Raw genomic sequence first — 19,913 nt, forward strand, 5'->3', positions numbered from 1 at the left:
CAAAAAAACTTTTCTCTGTGAAATCTTTGCACCACCACAAAGGCCACAACTTGCTCTGCCCTAAAACTCTTAATGTGTCCATGATGCATAATTTCATCTAACAATGTAAAGTTCAGTTCTCCAGCCGTTTCTTGAGCATAAGCCACATTCAGAGAATAGTGAAAATTCTAGTACTCTTTTTACCTGCCTAAAGAGCCTTTCCCAAAGGATATTCAAAATTAATCATTGTTCATTAAAATTATGACTCAGTTTTATGTGATATTTAATGTGAGATCTGATAACATGTAAATGTTTGGGGGCATAAGACAGGCAAAAACAGATTACTCAAAATATAACTCCAAAAACTCTGAAAATAGATGTTGTAGAAGGAAGTGGGGAGGGGAGAAGGTGAGAAATACAGGTGATTGTGAGGACAGAAAGAGGGATGGGGAAGAAGGAGACAGACAAAACCCCCAGAAAAGAAGGGTGGGGGGAGTGAGGACAAGGAAAAAGCAAAAGACAGGGAATGGGCTGGATTCAGTTAAGAGACAGCAGCAGACAAGACAGCAAAGATGGCGCACAGCTTGCTTTGGAGGGCGGGAGTATCTGAAGAGGCCAGGGTTTTGTGCTGCCTCTAACACTGGGCTGATATTTTCACAGTCAAATAAGAGAGGAGGTAGGGCCGGTGCCGTGGCTCACTTGGTTAATCCTCCGCCTGCAGTGCCGGCATCCCTTATGGGTGCCGGGTTCTGGTCCCAGTTGCTCATCTTCCAGTCCAGCTCTCTGCTGTGGCCCGGGAAGGCAGTGGAGGATGGCCCAAGTGCTTGGGCCCTGCACCCGCATGGGAGACCAGGAGGAAGCACCTGGCTCCTGGCTTCAGATAGGTGCAGCGCCGGCTGTAGCAGCCATTTGGGTAGTGAACCAATGGAAGGAAGACCTTTCTCTCTGTCTCTCTTGCTCTCTCTCTCTCTCTCTCTGTATATAACTCTACCTGTCAAACAAATAAAAAATAAATAAATAAATAAGGAGGTTTCAGTAAAGGAGCAAGCCACAGTGACTTGATGCCCACCTGTGGCATGTCTACCTGTCTGGACCTTTTTGCTTCTATAGCTGGCTCCTTCTCTGTTTCCATCTTCCTGTGTGTGCTCCTTACCAAGAGCCTTTATTCCAAGTGTTAAGAGATAAGTGTGCTGGAACTCACTCTTCCTGGCTCATGTGAAACACACAAGACCTGGAGATTAAACTGCTTGAAACTTGAAATCAGCCATGGCAGGAATATTTACACTTTGGTCATTGGAGAATGAAATCTTTTCTCTGTGCTCCTGAAGAGATAGTCTACCAGTATACCACTGAGCAGGGGACTTGGCTGGATAAGATTTCCATGGAACATGTGTTACATTCCCTCTTACTCATATTGCTGATGTCATGACCTAAATCCTTCAAAAATTTAGGAATAGAATTGGTCATTGGGCAGTTTACAGTCTAAAACAGTAAGCAAATCCAAGGTCCAGATATATGTCTTTATTTTGTCTTGAAGATTTATTTATTTGAAAGAGAGAGAAAAAGACAGGGAGAGTCAGAAAAGGAGAGAGAAAGTTTTTCTGTTCACTGGTTCACTTCCCAAATGGCCACAATGGTTAGTGCTGGGCCAAGCCAAAGCCAGGAACTTGGAACTCCATCAGTGTCTCCCATATGTGTCACATGGACCCAAGTACTTGGGCCATCTTCCAGTGCTTTTTCAGGCTCATTAGCAGAGAGACGGATTGGATGTATAGCAGCTGGGACTAAAACCGTTGCTCATATGGAACACCATCATTGAGGGTGTAGGCGTAACCTACTGCAGCACAACACAGATCTTTAATATTTGATATTAAATATTTAATATTTGATATTAAAGACACATTTATCATCACTTTCAGGAGATCAACACGAGGAACACTGAGGAAATTGGGAACTGACTTTTTTCATTTTGAAATAAAAACAAAAGATATAGGGAAAACACATTGTACAGACTTGTCCATAATTAAACCAAGCTCACAGTGCTAATTTTAATGGGCTAAAACTTTAAAACTCAGATATAATTACAATTAATTTCATTTGGTGTGAAAACAGCAAAATGTTTCTATTATTACTTCTGTTTTTTTTTTTTTTCATCCTTATGATTACATTGCTATACATGATACTCGCTTTCAGACGAGGGATTAACTTGTGTTATTTTTATGTTCGTGATTAAATTAGTCTATTTGTGTTTTTATGGAGAAATCACTGAGGCTGGGACTTTAGAAAGGAGAGAGGTTTCTTTAGCTCACAGTTTTGGAGGCTGAAATAAGATCAGGCACCACGAAGGATGGCGTCACAATGGTGGGGGCACATACTGAAAAGCTCCCTGCACGACAGGAAGTCAGACGATTCAGGGGCCAGACTTGCACATTATCTCACAACCCACTGTCTTTTTTTTTTAAGATTTTATTTATTTATTTGAGAGGTAGAGTTACAGACAGTGAGAGGGAGAGACTGAGAGAAAGTTCTTCCATCCGTTGGTTCACTCCCCAGATGGCCACATTGGCTGTAGCTGTGCAGATCCGAAGCCAGGAGCCAGGTGATTCTTCCTGGTCTCCCATGCGGATGCAGGGTCCCAAGGACTTGGGCCATCTTCTACTGCTTTCCCAGGCCACAAGCAGAGAACTGATTTGGAAGAAGAGCAGCCAGGACTAGAACCAGTGCCTACATAGGAAGCCGGCGCCACAGGCGGAAGATTAACCTACTGTGCCACTATGCTGGCCTCACAATCCACTGTGTTTAAACTAGCAAGGGTTCCCAGAGAACTGTATTAGTCCCTTCTGAAGATGAAGCCTTCAGTGACCTGGTTACCCCCCACTAGCCCATCTCTTAGAGGTTCCAACCCCTCAATATCACCACACTGGGGACCACGCTTCCAGCAACACAGACCTTTAGAGGACACACACAAACCATATCCAAACCATAGCAGTGACTTCACTGTTGACATTTTGGGATTAGTTTTGGACTGACTATTTTGTTCACTGATGGCTGGACCCAAACCAAAACCATCATGTCTCATTTATTTATTAAGCTTATACTCATATTATACTCAGGAAGTGTACGACTTGCTTTCAATTTGATTAAGATTTATAATGTTATATATGGTAGATGTTATTATAAAGATTTGTTTATTTTTGTTCACTCCCAAAATGAGCACAAAGGCTGAAGCTGGGCTGATCCAAAGCCAGGAGTCAGGAGCCTCTCCTGGGTTTCCCATATGGCTGTAGGGGCCCGGGGCCATCTTCCCACTGTTTTCCCAGGCCATTAGCAGGGAGTTGGATAGGAAGTGGAGCAGCTGGGAATCTAACCAGCACCCATATGGGATGCCGACTCCGCAGGTGGGGGATTAACTCACTAAGCCACAGCGTTAAGCCCTCGACAGATGTTATGGAGTGTTAACCATATGCCAGACTCTGGCTGGCACTTCAGAGGCTTTGTTTTTCTGGAACCTCCCAGCAGTCCCACATGGTTGATGTTGTTACTCCTCAAAAGAAAACTTAACTTACTTGCCCAGAGTCACACCAATATTAAGTGTAAGTGGTTCAGGTTGACTATTTTTTTAAAGAGTAGCCTTTTATTTTATTTATTTAAGGGAAAAAGACAAATAGGTGGGGAGAGCTCTCATCCACTGGTTCAGTCTCCAAATGCCTGCAATGGCTGAGGACCAGAGCCAGAAGTCAATCCAAGTTTCCCATGCGGGTGGCAGGAACCCAGTTTCTTGAACCATCATTGTTTCCTTCCAGGGTCTGCATAAACATAAAACTGGAGTCAGGAGCCCAAGCCAGTATCCGGGCCAAGTGCTCTGTTGTGGGACACAGGCATCCTAACCAGTGCCTTCACCACTAGACTGAATGCCTGCCCTTGTTTAAACTGTGAGATTCCAATGCCTGGACTCCACTGCATGATGTTGCCTCCTATATATTGTATGATTTTAGTCTTCCTGTTTCATTGTGGAAATGCAGAGCAAGTGTTATCACTACTTTACACGTTAAGTTTTTAAAAAGACTTAAAGAGACAGTAAATGAGTTATAATCAGCTTGACAGACCTCTGCCTTCTCCCCCCATTGGCCAAAATCGTGATAGCCATAGCAAAATTAAAATGAGGTCATCACATCTGACTTAATGTGACACTTCAGTGGGATAGTATTTCAAACTGATAAAAGCTTCTTCTAGATTCAATACAAATTGCATATAAATGTCTTTAAGTGGTTCATAATTTAAAAGCATGAATGTAGTCCAACAAAGAGCTTTTCACTTGCTTTTTGCATGCTTCTGTCAAATGGATAGGTTTGGTACACAGTGTGTTTTGTTGATCCATCCTGATGTTTTGTGGGTGATAACATTTCTCATCTATCCATACCCCTCAGTGACTGGGCCCCTAATTCCTGTCTTAGGAAAAAGGTGACATCTCATTCTTTTTTGTTATCTTGTTTTTAATAAAGCAACTATTCTAAGTGACATTGAAATAATCCTGTCTCACCCAAAGAATTTTTCTCACCCAAGTTTGCACTTTATATGTGCAATAAAAGGAAGTGAAGAAGGGGGACACACAGAAGACGTCAAATGTGCTTTTGCTGGGAAGGTGCCAGGCCAGGCTGCTCATGGCTGCTCCCCAGTGGGGCTGAACTGTAGGAGCCCCTGACTGCTTTCCCTTCCTGGTGTAACACAAAAGATCATTGCAGGGGCTGGCACTGTGGCACAGCGGGTTAACACCTTGGCCTGAAGCACCGGCATCCCATATGGGTGCCGGTTCGAGTCCCGGCTGCTCCACTTCCAATCCGGCTCTCTGCTATGGCCTGGGAAAGCAATAGAAGATGGCCCAAGCCACTGGGACCCTGCACCTGTGTGGGAGACCTGGAAGAAGCTCCTGGCTCCTGACTTCGGATCGGCGCAGTTCTGACTGTTGCGGCCAATTGGGGAGTGAACCATCGGATGGAAGTCTCTCTCTCTCTCTCTCTCTCTTCTCTCTCTCTCTCTCGCTCTCTCTGCCTCTCCTCTCTGTGTAACTCTGTCTTTCAAATAAATAAATAAATCTTAAAAAAAAGATCATTGCAAAAGGGAATTGTACCTTCAGAAACATACAGAGGCCATATCTGAGTCCATTCGGTCTTTGTCTTTCAAAACTGCCCAGTTAATGGAGCGATTTTGTTTGAAAGGCAGTTGTAATAACCCAAACTGAATACCATGGTGTGAATCTTTTAATTTCTTTCAATCTCGTTATAAAGGTAGCAGCTACTTGGACTTAAAATAAAAACTGATTAGTAGAAGCATAGAATCTAATTTCTAGTTGACAACCCACTGTGGGATTTTGAACCACCCAGTGTGATGAGAGACAGATTAATTAATGGTTTAAAAGGGTGCTGCCCCCACAGACCTGTCACCTTCCTTTTGTTCTCTTCCACTTCTTTCTAACATGTTGGGCTGTGCATGCAGCCCAATCTTCAGATTCTGACCCCTAATACCTAACAGGTGGGCCCAGCAGGGAGTGAGGAGGGAGGTCCTGGTAGATGCTCCGATGCACAGGAAGAGCAGCCAGGCTGTGCAGCAGCCTCATACAAAGTGCTCTGTCAGCCTTGGAGAAATTATGGCCATGCATTTCAATGGCAACAACAAAAGATTGCAAGGGGAGAGACAATGCTATACAATTTTACCAGTTCACCAAGTTAACAGCACCCCACCATTAAATCCTCTGTTTATGTCACTATAAATAAGATCCCTGATGGCAAAACTCATCTTTACAACAGAACAAAGGATACTCTTAGTTGATAAGAATCACGAGGGGCTCATGCTGTGGTGTAGCAGGCAAAGCCGCTGCCTGCAGTGCTGGCATCCCATATGGGCACCAGCTCAAGTCCTGGCTGCTTCACTTCCAATCAGACTCCCTGCTAATGTGTCCGGGAAAGCAGCAGAGGACAGCCTAAGTCCTTGGGCCACTGAACTCACGTGGAAGACTGGGAAGAAGCGGCCATTTGAGAAGTGAACCAATAGATGGAAATATGTCCAAAACTTTGTAGAAAATGGAATTAAAAGATAATTTTATTTTGATGTAAAATTTTTGAAAACTATGCATATGAAGGGTTTTCCAAAAGATGATAGAAATTTTCAAAAAATTTTTTGTGCCAAAATAAACTCAACTGTTAATTTTATTTTCATGAACCTTTTGAAGTATCCTCAAAAAAGCACATAGCTATATAAGAAATATATAGAAATAGTTCATGTACATATACGGATATATATCTAAATCAGTCCTGATCTTTAGAAATCATCACCAAATACTACACGTTTCTTTCTTTCTTTTTTAAAGATTTATTTATTTGAATGGCAGAATTACAGAGAGAGAGAGGGAGAGGCAGAGAGAGATATTCCATTTGCTGGTTCACTCCCCCAAAGGGCTGCAATGCTAGAGCTGGGCTAGTCTGAAGCCAAGAGCCAGGAGCTTCTTTCAGGTTTCCCATGTGGGTGCAGCAGCCCAAGGACTTGGGCCATCATCTGTTGATTTTTCATGCACATTAGCAGGGAGCTGGATCAGAAATGGAGCAGCCAGGACTTGAACCAGCACCCGGATGGGATGCTGACACTGAAGGCAGTGGGTTTACCCACTACACCAGAGCACCAGCTTGTATACAAGTTTCTTGCAGCCACATTGTAGGAAAGTGAAAGATTTTTTGGAGTTCGTCATTTTTAGTGGTTGACAATGAAGTCAGTCCATTAGCTTTAAAAGAAAAATCACTGTTTGTATTTAAAATTTTTTTTAGCCTAAATGGAATCATCCAGTTTCATCACGTACATTATTTACTCATTTGAATTTGGCTATTTTCCAAAGTCAAATCTATACTCAAATGATGATGACTTACCACTATTTAGGGGTTTTTGAAGAAACATATCCAGGTTATGAAGACCTAAAACTCCAGAGTTGGGGCATTGTGAGAAGTGTGGGGAGGTGAGGCCACATGGATGAATGAGTGGGCTGGGAGCTAGCTGATCAGTTGGGGGGGGTACCTAGGACCTGCCTCTCTGTAGTAAGGAGAAAGTCTGAGAAAAGGAATGGACTTTGAAATGCAGAGAGATACTCTCAGGTACAGAGAGATTTTCCATCTTCTTGTTCCCTCTTCCAGATGCCTGCAACAGCTAGGGTAGGGCCAGGCCAAAGTCAGGAGCCAGGAACACAACTTGGATCTCCCACCTGGTGGCAGGAAACTATGTACTTGAACCATCACCTGCTGCCTTCCCAGAATATGTATTAGCAGGAAGCTGGATTGGGAGCAGAAGAGCCAAGACTCAACCCCAGGCACTCCCATACAGAATGCAGGTGCCCCAAGCAGTGACTTAATCACTGTCCCAAATGCTGCGCTCTTAGATGAACTTTTTTCCTATGTGTTTTATGCCCTATATTGATATTCTTTTCCCTGATGAAAAAGTTCACTTAGTAGTATAATTTTTAATTTTAGAGATAAACTTTCCCCAAACCTGAACAACTGTGATACTATTCCCTAATGTTTTTTATAGAAAGCTTTTATTTAATAAATATAAATTTCATAAGTATAACTTTTGGATTATTGTGGTTCTTCCCAGCATACCCACCCTCCCACCCCCAAACTGTCCCACCTCCCTCCCCTTGTTCCCATCCCATTCTTCATTAAGATTTATTTTTAATTATCTTTATGTACAGAAGATCAACTCTATACTAAGTAAAGATTTCAACAGTTTGCACCCACACAGAAACACAAAGAAAAAAGTACTGTTTGAGTACTAGTTTTACCCTTTATTCTCATAGTACAACACATTAAGGACAGAGGTCCTACATGGGGAGCAAGTGCACAGTGACTCCTGTTGTTGATTTAACAATTAACACTCTTATTTATGACGTCAGTAATCACACGAGGCTCTTGTCATGAGCTGCCAAGGCAATGGAAGCCTCTTGACTCCACAAACTCCAACCTTATTTATACAAGGCCATGATCAAAGTGGAAGTTCTCTCCTCCCTTCAGAGAAAGGTAGCTTCCTCTTTGATGGCCCATTCTTTCCACTGGGATCTCACTCACAGAGATCTTTCATTTAGGTCGTTTTTTGCCACAGTGTCTTGGCTTCCATGCCTGAAAAGCTCTCATGGGCTTTTTAGCCAGATCCAAATGGCGTAAGGGCTGATTCTGAGGCCAGAGTGCTGTTTATATTCCCTAATGCTAATTTCTATCCACAATCAGAAGGAAATGAGGAAATGGCAACAAAACAGAAAGACTTCGGTTACCAAATATTTGTGAACAATAAATAAATATGAACTCCTACAGAGTGACAGAATTCAGACAGGTGTATTCTTTTGGTCTGTGAGATGGTAGTTAATGAAAAGTCAAGTCATTGTTTAACACTCTGCTTCATTTAATATTTGCAAGATTTTGAATGCATACATATGGATATATTCTTTTTCCAAGCACTTATCACTTATTAATGAAAGAGTTCCTGGCCTCTAGATTTGGAGATCTGGGTCAGTGCCTCAATTCAGTGCTGTGCTAGCAATGTTACCTTGAGCAAGATACTTAACCCTTCTGAACCACATTTGCAATATTGGGTTAATCATTTTGTTTACTAGGGCCATTGTGGGGATGACATGACATTAAACGATTTGTGTAAGCACGTGACAATGCCTGTTTAAAGGCTTTCAGGCAGTGTTTGTCCAATTAAAAAATAGAATGTCTATGTCACTAAGACAAGAATGCTTTAAAACATCACTTGAAATGAAAATTCTATTTAAAAATTCTTATTTTTCCATTGGTTTCCAGTTTACAATGGAGATAAACTTTAACCAAATTAGTATAACCTCAAGTAGAGCTGAGACCTCCCAATAACTGTATCTTAGTCCAGCTTAATTTTTACACTTGATCTTAGCCAAAAGGCCAAGAAGCTATCCAACTTAATTTTTTTTGTTGTTTTCAGTGGAATACTATGTTTATTGAGGTGAAATCACATTATTTTTAGTTCTTGAGTCAACAAGCATATACATTTTTATACAGTTATTAAAAATAGGAGACCAAGTTGAATGTGCCAAAGATTTCACTTGAGTTTTCTAGAGTCATCTAGAAGAAAACTGGAGAAGGGATTTCCTTGATTGGTTTCCATAGCTTGATAGACCAAAAACAAAAAAAACTGCCATAATAACAAACAGCAAAATTTTTATCCACATAGGAATGGAGCGTCCCTTTTTTTTCATCTTCTGATTTGACATCTGCCAAGGGAACATACTTAGGAACATATTTAGATGAAAAAGACACCTCCATCCTGAAATCGCTGAGTTCTAATGGCCGTCCTGCAGCCCCTTTGATTGGTCTGCGGCAACTGGCACTAATTCCTGTTGGTGTAGATGCTTCATATGGAAACATTTCCTTAAGAATATCCCTTTCTACTCTTCTGTCCTCTGTTTTTTCTCCCACTTCAGCTCTCGTCAGTGGTTTCTTTGGTGTTCTTCTGGGTATGTCTGAGAATTCAGTGATTGGCAGACTAGGAGTTGCATGCTTGAAATTTCCAGTCACCCTATTGACAACCTGATTGTGCTCAGTTCTTTGCTTGAGAGTTACTGGCGTCCATGCTCTGCCCTTTGGCGGTTCTCTCTTCTCAAGCTTGAGCTCTATTTTAGAGTCTTCTTCATTGTCACTGCACCTGTCAGTCATTACTTCCATTCTGCCTTGTATTTTCTGCTGAAGAAGAAGTTGGTGGTAGAGGAGTAGAAGACCTTGATTCTGTTTCTTGTTCTCTCAGTTTCGATAGCTTTTTCTCGTATAGCTTCCTGGTTGTTCCCACAATAGGGCCAGGATTTACTCCATATTTCACAAGCTGCTCGAGAAGATCTTCATTAGTGAGCTCTGTTACATCTAGATCATCTTTATCATCCAGTCTGGGTTTATCAGTTTTCTTTGTAGCTTTCCTGCCGACGGAGGCACGGCTCCGGCCCGCGGAGGCGGCGGCGGCCACGGAGCCGAGGATCCGGTGGGCTCGCGCTCCTCGTTGCTGGAGAAGTCCGGGGGCGCCCCTTGCTGTTGGAGCCGGCGGCGAGCGGCTGCCGGTTGCGCGCGGTGAGTGAGGTGCTGCAGGTAGAGCCGCACGCACGTAGACGTCCTTGCGCTGCTCTCAGGCCGGGAGCATCACATTGTTGGCGACCAACTCACTCTTCAGCTTGTCTTTCGTGAGGACCGAGGGGTCTTCCCCAACTTAATTTTTGAACCCATCCCTTTGCTATTGTGTCGTAAAACCAGGTTAGTTGACATCATTGGGTTCTGCCTATATCTCAAGTAAAAGTAATATGCACTACTTTGTTTAGTAGAGTCCAGATTTTAACATTAAAAGTGCATTCAATTTCCTTGGGTAAAATGCTGATTCAAATTTTAAGGTAATCGAACCTTATGGGATACATGTACTCATTCTGCCTGGTACCCTGTACCACACTAGGGAATGTGATAGAGGAAGTAATACAGTCTCTGCTGTTGTGTCACTGACAGGCTCTTGGGGAAAATAGACCTGTATCAGACATCCACAGTAAGCCATGTGTCATTGTCACTGGGACTGTGTTATGAAGGAAACAAATATGCCATGAGTGTGTGCAGTAGAGTTGTGACCTGTGACCAGGAAGATCAAGGAGATTGTGCCTGAGCCGAGGGCTTAAGATGAAGTAGGACTCACCTAGGTGCAGAGAAGGGGAGTGTTTTCCAGACAGTGGGAAGAGCACGTGCCCAGGTCTGAAGGCAGGAGGAAGCCAGGCATACAGAAGCAAAAGGGAAGTTCAGTGTAGATGGAGCAAGCAAGTAGGAGCTTTATATGAAACTGGAGAGACTGGTAAAGGCCAAGCCCAAAGGGCTCCTGTGAAGGGAACCAAAGGAAATCATTGAGCATGAGTGATGTGGTCAGATGGGCATCTCAGAAGACCAACCCAAAGTCTCCATCAGGGCTGTTTGGGGAATCATTGCAGAGTATGTGTTAAGTAAACATCAAATCATTTTTCTTTTCTTTTTTTTTTTTTTTGACAGGCAGAGTGGACAGTGAGAGAGAGACAGAGAGAAAGGTCTTCCTTTTTGCCGTTGGTTCACCCTCCAATGGCCGCCGCGGTTGGCGCGCTGCGGCCGGCGCACCGTGCTGATCCGATGGCAGGAGCCAGGTGCTTCTCCTGGTCTCCCATGGGGTGCAGGGCCCAAGTACTTGGGCCATCCTCCACTGCACTCCCTGGCCACAGCAGAGAGCTGGCCTGGAAGAGGGGCATCTGGGACAGGACCAGTGCCCCGACCGGGACTAGAACCCGGTGTGCCGGCACTGCAAGGCGGAGGATTAGCCTAGTGAGCCGCGGCGCCGGCCCAAATCATTTTTCACCATGCATTTGGACTTCAGGAAAAGTCAATCCTGTTTTGACACATAGATACACATCTCCATGTGATGTAGGATTACAAGTAACCCTTAAGCTGCTGTTTTTCAGTTGATAGGTTAGATCCATCAGAAACTCAAATTGTATCTCATAATAAGCTAAGAAAATCTGGAAATTGAAAAAACAAGTATTATTAAATATTGTTTTATTTCTGTAGGGTGAACAAATTTCATATATTTCATATGTACAGATTTGGGAGCATGATGATACTTCCTACCCTGACCTCCTTCCTGCCCATGCTCCTACCCTTTCTTCCTCTTCCTTTCTTTTAATTTTAAACAATGATACACTTTCAGTTTATTTTATAATCATAAGCTTAACTCTCCACCAAGTAAATAATTCAACAAATAGTAAGAAGAATAGAACACTGTTCCTCAACTGTAGAAACAAGGGCTGTAAGACAATAAAATCTCAAAATGTCAATTTTGCTCCTCTACATTATATTTTTTGTACTCTGTTAGTTACCACAGATCAGGGAAAACATATGATACTTGTCTTTTTGGGATTGGTGTTTTAAAACATCAATTTAATTAACTTTGAAAGCAAATATCAACCATTTAAACCACAACCATCAATGGAAATAGGTCATTGTTTGCCCCAGCTAATGAAGTAATATTTTTCTTCACAATATGAAAATGTCTAGTACTGTACTTAATTCTTCTATGTGGACCCCAGAACTGTAGTGCATACCTTGGAGGGTCAGCAGTTGACATGTTCTTCCCAAATAAGCACATGTTGAAGTTATCACTTTAATTCACTCACAAAGCCCAGCATATTTTTAAGGTCAAACTTTAATAATGCATGTCAAATTTCATTTAGGTTCAATGTTGTCCCAGAGAATAATGCTACCATGAAAATCTCATTGTGTGAGAATAATTTGAAGCCTTTGGTATCACCACCATTATTTTAGATAGCATTGTGAGAGTGAAATTATAAAACTGAAAAAAGAATTTCAATAGATTTTTCTTTTTTTAAAGATTTATTTATTTATTTTAAAGTCAGAGTTATACAGAGAGAGGAGAGGCAGAGAGAGAGAGGTCTTCCATCCGATGGTTCACTCCCCAATTGGCCGGAGCTGCGCCAATCCAAAGCCAAGAGCCAGGAGCTTCCTCTGGGTCTCCCACACAGGTGCAGGGGCCTAAAGACTTGGGCCATCTTCTACTGCTTTCCCAGGCCTTAACAGGGAGCCAGATCAGAAGTGGAGCATCCAGGTCTTGAACTGGCACCTATATGGGATGCTGGTGCTTCACACCAGGGCGTTAACCTGCTGCGCCACAGTGTTGGCCCTCAATAGATTTCTCTTTAATAAGTAAATTTGATTATGATATTCCAAGGATGTGTGGATTTCTATGTCAGTATACCTTATGTTACATTCATGGAGGAAGTTAGTATTTTTTTCTAGCATTACATTAATATGTTGTAAGCTAATATATCATTTCTAACCATCAAGTGTATTATCCTAGCTCCTTATAAGTATGCCTGGGAAGCTGTTGACTAAGTATATTCCTGCTCATATTTTGCATTTTGAGCTGTTACGTTGCTAAGGAAACTGGCTCATTGTCAGCAAAAGATACACACAAAGCAATGAAGAAACATTTGCCAAAAATAATCCAACCTTGTGATAAAATGTGAATTCAGATGTCTCCCACAGCCCTAAAGCAACAGCATTTTTGTAGAATTGACTCCATTTGGTAAACTCACATTGTAAACATTTACGTGGTACAAAGTCAATGGCACGCTTTAGGATGTATCCAGTTTTGAAGGTTAATGTCTTTGATGTACAGTAATTCCCCCCCTCTTATCCTTGGGGGATACGTTCTAATATCCCCTCACGGATCTCTGAAACCTCAGACAGACCTGAATCCAGTATCATAGACTATGCTTTTCCTATGCATACATACCTCTGTTAAACTTCATAACTTAGACACAGTAAGAGGAATCTACAAACATTGATCTCATGGAAGTAGAGAGTAGAGGGAAATTGGGGCAAGGGATGAGGCTAGTTTAACAGGGACAAAGTTGCAGCTAGGGGTCTGTTGCTGTGGCACCACTTGGAACACCAGCATCCCATATCAGAGTTCCGGTTCACATTCTGATTACTCCATTTCCCATCTAGCTCCCAGCAAGTGTGCCTGGGAAGGCAGTGCAAAATGGCCCAAGCGGTTGGGCCACTGCCACCCAGGTGAGAGACCAGGATGGAATTTCTGACTCCTGGCTTCAACCTGGCCCAGACCTGGCTGTTGCAGCCAGTTAGGGAGTGAACCAGTAGATGAAAGATCTCTGTTTTTCTCTCCCTCCCGCTCTCTCTTGCTCTCTGTCTCTGTCACTGTCTCTGTGTGTCTGTCTCTTCCTCTCTTTCTGTATTTCAAATACATACAAACATACATATGTATGCCTTTAAGAAACAAAATTGCAGCTACATAGGAGGAAGAAATAAATTCTGCTGTTTTATTGCACAGTAAGGTGATTATAATTAACAATAATGTATATTTCAGAATAGCTAAAAGAGAAGATTTTGAATGTTGTCACCACAAATAAATCATAAATGCTTAAGGTAATGGAGATGCTAATTGCCCTGATTTGATCATAATACAATGTATACATGTATTGAAACATCACATTACATAACAATCAAAAATGAAATTATAATAATTAATGTCAAAAATAAATTATGTGCAGTAGGGATTAACAATCACTTATAATGGAAAAATTATAGCAATGTAATATAATAAAAGTTACAATTTTTTATGATTTTTTTTGAAATTTTTTTCTGGAATTTTCTAAGTAATATTGGGACCACAATTGATTGGGATAACAGAAGCTGGATAGTGAAGAGAGAAGGAACAGAGAGAGAGTTCTTTCATCTGCTGGTTCCCTCCTCAAATGGCCACAAGAAGACAAAGTTAGGAGTCAGGCCAAACCAAGAGCTGGGAACTCAATCTGGATGTCCCATGTGGATGGCAAGGACTCAAATATTTGAAGCATCACTTACTGCCTCCCAGAATGTGCATTTGCAAGAAGTTGGGATTCAGGACTCCAATCCAGGAACTCCAATATGGGATGTGGTTTTCCCAAGCATCTTAACTGTTGTACCAAATGCTCACCACTATGCCAGTATCATAGTGACTTGGTTGCTATAGCTTTGTAGTAAGTTTTGAAATTAGGAAGTGAGAATCTGCCTTTGTTCTTTTTCAAAGTTGATTTGCCTATCCTGGGTTTCCTATATTTCCATAAGAATTTTAAGGTCAGTTTGTAACTTCTGCAAAAAACAGCAGTTGAGATTTTTATAGGGATTTTTGGAGACCAATTAGGAGAGTTATTGATGTTTTAACAATTTTAAGTCTTCAAATCCTTGAACACAGGATGTCTTTACACTTATTTAGATTCTCTTTAATTTTTTAATGATGTCTTGTGGTTTTCATTGTTTAAGGCTCACTACATTGGTTACATTTATTTAACTTTTTGTTCTTCTTGATGCTATTATAAGTGGAATTATTTTGCTAAATTCATTTTTTGATTTCTCACTTCTAGTTTATAAAACTACAGTTGTTTTTTGTATGTGGATTTTGAATCCTGCAATTTTAGGAAAGTATTTATCCTAATAGACTTTTTGTAAATTCCTTGGGATTTTCTATCTATAAGATCATATCATCTGAAACTATATGTCTCCCTTCCCAATCTGGATGCTCTTTGGCTCTTATTTCTGTCACTTGATCCGGCTAAAATGTGGAGGAATCCAACACTGAATAGTAATGGTGACAGGGATCTGGCATTTGTCACAGTGTTTAAGATGCCAGCATCCACTATTAGAGTGTCTGGGTTCACTAACTCTGCTTCCAATTCCAGCTTCCTGCTAAAGCTCATCACAGAAGGCAGCAGGCAATGGCGCAAGTGCTTCGGTCCCTGCTGCCGGGTTGGGATTTGTTTCGGGACTTCTGGCATCAGCCTAGTGAGCCCTGCCTTTTGCAGGCATTTTGGAGGTGAACCAGTGGATATGAACTCTGTGTGTGTGTGTGTGCGTGTGTCAAATAAATTGAAAAAAAAATGGAAAGGGAAAGAAAGGAAGAGATGAAGAGAAGAAGGAGGAGGAGGAGGAGGAGGGGAAGGGGGAGAAGAGGAGATGAGGGGAGGGTAGGGGAGGGTAGGAGAAAACTGTGGAGGGCAGACATCTTCATATTGTTCTTAATCTTTGGGAAAAAGCTTTTTGTCTTTCAGTTGTAAGTATGATACTCTGTAGATTCTTTTGTAGATGATCTTTTGTCAGGTTATGACCTTGTCTAAATAAGATCGAAGTCGGTGAACTCAAAAGCTTCCATAGCCTTGGCAACTCATGACAAGAGTCTAGGGAGATTACTGACGCCATAAACAAGAGTGTCAATTTGTTAAGTCAACAACAGGAGTCACTGTGCACTTACTCCTCGTGTAGGATCTCTGTCCTTAATGTGTTGTTCAATGTGAATTAATGCTATAACTAATACTGAAACAGTATTTTACACTTTATGTTCTGTGTGGGTACAAACTGTTGAAATCTTTACTTAATATATACTAAATTGATCTTCTGTATATAAAGAGACTTGAAAATGAATCTTGATGTGAATGGAATGGGAGAGGGAGTGGGAGTTGGGAGGGTTGTGGGTGGGAGGGAAATTATGGGGGGGAAAGCCATTGTAATCCATAAACTGTACTTTAGAAATTTATATTTACTAAATAAAAGTTAAAAGAAAGAAAAATGATGACCAGGGGCCGGCGCTGTGGCATAGCAGGTAAAGCTGCCGTCTACAGTGACGGCATCCCATATGTGCACTGGTTCAAGTCTCGGTTGCTCCACTTCCAATCCAGCTCTCTGCTGTGGCCTGGGAAAGCAGTAGATAACCCAAGCCCTTGGGCCTCTGCACCCGCGTAGGTGACCTGGAGGAAGCTCCTGGCTCCTGGCTTCAGATTGGCTTGGCTTTGGCCATTTTGGCCAATGGGGAGTGAACCATCAAATGGAAGACTGATCTCTCTCTCTCTCTCTCTCTCTCTGCCTTTCCTTTTCTCTCTGTGTAAATATAACTTTCAAATAAATAAATAAGAGCTGGCAAAGAAATACGTGGCCAAGGGGGGGAGGGGAAGAAAACCTCCTTCTATTTCCTGTGTTTTTTACAGTCTGTTTTTAAAATTTTTAACAATTTTTTAAAAATTTATTTGAAAAGCAGAGTTACAGAGAGGGAGGGAGAGAGAAAAAAAGAGAGAGAGAGCGAGCGCTTGCATCCACTGGTTCACTCCCCAGATGTCTGCAATGGCCAGAGCTGGGCTGATCCAAAGCCAGGAGCCAGGAGCTTCTTCCAGGTCTCCCACATGCTATCCTCTGCTGCTTTCCGAGCTGCCTCAGCATGGAGCTGGATCAGAAGTGCAACAGCTGGGACTCAAACCAGCACCCACATAGGATGCTGGTGCTGCAAACAGCAGCTTAATTAGCTAAGCCACAGCACCAGCCCCTCTTGCAGTCTTTATCTTGAAAGTGTATTATATATTGACAATTTTTTTCTATACATATTGAGATGATCAGGTAGGGCTTTTCCCTCTTCATTCTATAAATGTGATATTACATTGATTAATATTTGGATATTGTGATGGTTAATTTGCATGTCAAGTTGGATGGTATTTTGGATGAGAATCACATTTAAACTGGGAAATGTTGAATCAGCAGATTGCCCTCCATAAGGTAGGTAGGCCTTATCCAATCAGCTGAAGATCTGAACAGGACAAATGATTCACCTCCCAGGCAAAAGGGAATTCTCTCGCAGATGGCCTTCTGACTGCTCCTACATCATGGACTCTTCAGGATCTCCTGCTACCCTTCAGACTAGAACTGCACCATCAGCCTGGGTCTCTAGGCTGCCAGTCTTTGTGCTAAGCATACCCCATGGAGCTTTCCTGGGTTTCTAGCCTACTGTCCCACACTGCATATTTAAAGTTAATCATGTGAGTCAATTCCTTATAATAAATCAAGCAATCTATATCTATCTGGTTATCATCTATTAATTCTCTGGAAATAACCATAACTATACAGATATTAAAACAATCTTGTAGGTGCATATATGTTTATAATGATCATCTCTTCTTGACAAATTTCCCTTTTATTGTTGTAAAATATTCCTCTTGGGCTCTGGGAACAATCTTTGTATTAAAGTTTGTTTAATCTGATGTTAGCATAACCTGTCTTTCTTTTTTTGGTTTCTTTCTGTTGGCCTATTATATATTTCTCATACTTCTTACTTTCAAACTGTTTATGTTTTGTATCCAAAGTGTGTGTCTTGTAGACAGCATAGAAGTGGGTCATGTGTATAGTTTTTTCTACCAATTTCTATATTTTGGTTTGAATATTTAGTCCATTAATGATGTAATCACTGGTGAAATAGAATTTATGTCTTCTGCCTTTTTATTTCTTTTTCTATTTGTCCAATCTTTTCTTGATTCCATTATTCCATCACTGTATTCTTTTCTGTTAAATATAAATTTTCTAGTGTATAACTTTAAATGTTTTGTTGTTTCTTTTTTTCTTTTTTTTTTTATAGTGGCTATCCTGTGTAGTACAATTATCATGTTAACTCAAGACAGTCTAGCTCCAATGTAGCTCTTCCCTTTTCCCTCTTTTGTGCCATTATTGACATACAAATTACACATTTATTCATCCAGACATATAATTTTTAGTGCCTTAGACTACAGCTTGTTTATTAAAATTGTGATAAAAATAGGAGTCTCTGGGGCTGATGGAGAAAGGGCTGGGCAGGCATTCAGTGCATTCTCCAGCTACTTCCCCAGCTGCTGTTTCTTCTTCGACACACTCTGGAATTGTATGGGACCCCTGATGGGCCACAGACAGCCTTGTTTTTTTCCGTGGCAAGGTGAAATTCATGGACTTCCTGGGGGTCCTCTTTTTAGGGAGAGCCTTATGATGCAACTTTTTACCTGCTCCATTCAGTTTCATTTTGAATCGGAAGAAAAATATTGCAAACCAAACCATACGTATATTGTCTTTTGTATTACCTGTTTTTACATTTACCTGTGTACATGGTTGCCTTTGCTAGTGCTTATTTCTTCATGAGGTTTGGAATTACTGTGTTTCTCTTTGTTTTAGGCTAAAAGACTCCCTTAGCATCTCCTGCAGAGCATGAGGGCTCATAGCAGGCTTTTTCTTTTCTTACCCATTTTGTTTTTGAAGACTAGTTTTGCTGGATATACACTCTTACTTGATAGCTTTGCTCTTTTATTTTGGAACCTCTCATCCCATAGCCTTCTGGTCTCCATTGTTTCCAATGAGAAATCAGATTTTAATCTTACTTAGGGTCTCTTAAACTGGCTGCTTTTAAGATTCTCTTTGTTTTTGGCCTTTGATACTTTGACTAGGATGTGTCTAGACATTGAACTATTTATATTTACACTACTTGTGAATTATCGAGCTTCTTAGATATACAGATCAAGGATTCTCATCAATTTGGGGAAATTTTTAGCCATTATTTCTTCAAATATTTTTCCTACCCTGTTTGTTCTCTCTCTCTTTATACCTTCCTTGGTTCCAATTATACATATGTTTGTATACTTGCTACTGTCTTGCAGTCACTAAGGCTCTATTCCTTTTTCTTCATTCTTTTTTCTGTTCTTCATGATGGTTAATCTCAGCTCACATGGAAAATAATGCAATAAAAGTATTGCAAAGCTCACTCTCCTTGCCTATACTCAGCAATTTTCCTTCATAAATGCTTCTCAGATTGGCGGAAGCCTTTGGTTAGCTTTCAGACTTCTAAAAAGTTTATTTGCATCATTGTTGCCAGTTTTCCTTATGTTGTTGATGGAAGATTCATTCCATAAGCGCTTTTCTACCATATGCTTTGTTGAACTTGGCATCTCTTCTCATGATTCTTTCAACCTAAACATTCTGGTCATCCTTTATGAAAATTATTCAATACCTGTTTATTGAATAGTATTACGAGCCATATATTGGATGCTGAATATTCCAACATGTCTTTCACTAGCCTGTAAAATTATATCCTGCTTAGTTTATAAAGTTAGTTATTTGCAACTGAGTTCCTTTCATAGTTGCAATTTTTATATCAGTGTCAGGAAACATTGAATAGGGACATATAAGTAAATAAATGTAAAAGAAAAACTCTAGTGTTATATACACTTAATTCACACATGAAATTTCATTTAAAATGTTTGGAATTGTGAAAAATGGCATAAGGTGAATGAATGCTTTAGATATGAAAAAACGTTGCCAGGTGAACAAAGAAGTGAGGTCATTGTTATATGTTTAACTGCATAGATACAGGCTGATAATACTTTGATAAGACTCAGGATATGCCATTATCTATCACTTACTCATTTTCAGTTTTAGCCTTTGGGGATGGAAAGAGACATATTTTAGTAGAAAGAATCAAAGCTTAAGATGACGTTGGCTAAGATGTTTGAAATCTGAGTCCTGTTTACTATGTAG

General features: G+C 41.0%; 1 protein-coding gene and 1 pseudogene across 2 annotated transcripts in view; one reads left to right on the top strand and one right to left on the bottom strand.

The window, feature by feature from the left end:
• The window catches only part of DCLK1 (doublecortin like kinase 1), a 393,955-nt gene that overhangs the window by 106,141 nt on the left and 267,901 nt on the right, over positions 1 to 19,913 (top strand). The window lies entirely within an intron of this gene.
• The window catches only part of LOC133762551 (lamina-associated polypeptide 2-like), a 41,520-nt pseudogene continuing 30,650 nt past the window's right edge, over positions 9,044 to 19,913 (bottom strand).

Source organism: Lepus europaeus, chromosome 6 (assembly GCF_033115175.1).
Source record: "Lepus europaeus isolate LE1 chromosome 6, mLepTim1.pri, whole genome shotgun sequence".
NCBI classification, from domain to species: Eukaryota; Metazoa; Chordata; class Mammalia; order Lagomorpha; family Leporidae; genus Lepus; species Lepus europaeus.